The 1,877-nt window shown below is 49.7% G+C and overlaps 1 pseudogene; it reads left to right on the top strand.

The window, feature by feature from the left end:
• The first annotated feature begins 1,244 nt into the window (after positions 1-1,244).
• On the top strand, positions 1,245-1,460 carry LOC144126498 (U2 spliceosomal RNA; annotated as a pseudogene).
• The last annotated feature ends 417 nt before the right edge of the window (positions 1,461-1,877 follow it).

The following is a 1,877-nucleotide window of genomic DNA, read 5'->3' as shown; positions in this document are numbered from 1 at the left end:
CATAACGCGATAGCGTAATGGGTTAATTCCCATATACGCACAAGGTCATTCTCTACTCTACATTCATAGATCCCTCGGAGTCTTCATAGCCCTCCTGGCGCAGTGGTGCATCAGTTAAGCGATGCACCATTGCCCTGCGATGACAGGTGCTCCCATGGTGGACAGTTTGCTCACTATCCATTGGGCAGGTTGTGATCTCGCCGCAAGGTCACGTGACCTAGGTGGCCTACCTGCCTTTTATAGGTTGCTCTTGGGGACCGCTTGCCAAAGCCATGCCCGTAATTTTTCGTCTATAGCGCGACGCCGACAACGCCGACACCGGATTTTCTGCGTAATGGCACCCCTGACGCTATCGCGTTAGAATTCAGACAAGCCTGTTTAAACCGACGACAAACTCTTGTCCGCCGTAATGGTCCCGAAATCTCATCGGTTGCTCTCCCTCGAATTGGTCAGTGACTGTTTTATAAATGCTTTAGAATTAGGAGCCCCACAGCGAAGAAAAGGCGGCGTCTGGCATTGTTGCGTTGTATACATCTCCTTCCACCTGCCACCATGTGCCACCATCTGTCAAGGTTGGTAGGAGACAAACTGGAGAGAAGGAAATTCCCCCTCTCCTAGTGGGGGGAAAGAGAGAAGCCGGAAAGGGGCTGCCACAAGAACAGCCCAGGGAGTGGCTACCATCGACGGATGAGGTTCTGACACAGGCGGAGGAATGCGCTACCTGAGGGTGGTTGCCACGGGGACAACCCGGCAGGTGGCTGCCGTTGAAATTGTAGGACCAATAAACCAATGCCAATCAGCTTTCACTATTAATGCCTAAAGCTGTCAAACTGAGCTGTATACAAGCAAGAAGTCCTAATGCTAACGCAGTATCCTCGCATAATGACAACTAAGCGGACCCGTATTTTTTTTTTATTTCTACCATCGTACCTTGCCAGATCAATTTCCGTCGAGTCCTGGACTTACGGACCTTATTGAATTAGGCAAGGACAGCGAGTGAAAGGCATCAGGCGGCGGCAACCAGCACACGTCCATCGACACTGCCGGGGCTGTGCCCTGTTCCGCGCCAGCCCTTAGAAAAACTTCTTTAGACAGTCTATCTATAAAGCCTATAGACTCTCTACAGATGAACCCTAGAGAACAGCCTATAGGCAATACAAATCCTATAGACATTCAATAGAAAATTTATAGATTTATGGCCACACACTTTTAGTAGACTTTTGTCTATGGGCAGTCTATATACTATCGCTTCTCGGCCTATTATGGGCTAAGATCAATTGTGTAGTATCTGTTCTTATCAGCTTAATGAGTAGACAAAAATAGATATCTATAGGATGGCAATAAAGTCTATAAGAAGTCTACAGACAGTCTATAGACCATTTTTATAAGGGAGTCCCGACTAAGCAGTGCTGCACACAGAGCGTCATGCGTTTTATAGCCGCAAGACTGCGCGTAGCTTCAGGCGAAACAAGGCGAACTCGAAACGTGGGTAACCCCGTATGCCTTGTGGGTACTCTGCTCAAGTGAAACGGTGGACACCTCGTCTGTCAGCCAGAGCGCACGTGCGTGAGATGCGCTGCGAAAAAAAGAAGAAAAAAAGCTCCCTTCTGGAGTAAAGGGGGTAAACACGCTTTCAGCCCGTAGCACCTCTCAGTGTAGGAAGCCTTGAGTTCGGTTTCAGTAAACGATGGCACTGTTGCAGAAATAGCGCCTCCGGGAGGCTATTTTTGAGACTGCCATCATGACCGTGATACGTGCGCTGTGGCGAGGCGCGTGAAAGCCATGTTGCATTTGGGTTGTAAGCCCCAAGGGTAGCGTTGGCCTGGCGGCCTGGGGCAAAGCTGGAAACATCCGAAGGTCCCGGCAAAGGATGACTC

Source organism: Amblyomma americanum, chromosome 3 (assembly GCF_052857255.1).
Source record: "Amblyomma americanum isolate KBUSLIRL-KWMA chromosome 3, ASM5285725v1, whole genome shotgun sequence".
NCBI classification, from domain to species: Eukaryota; Metazoa; Arthropoda; class Arachnida; order Ixodida; family Ixodidae; genus Amblyomma; species Amblyomma americanum.
Note: the sequence above shows the minus strand (reverse complement) of the source record. Positions and strands in the feature narration are given on the sequence as shown.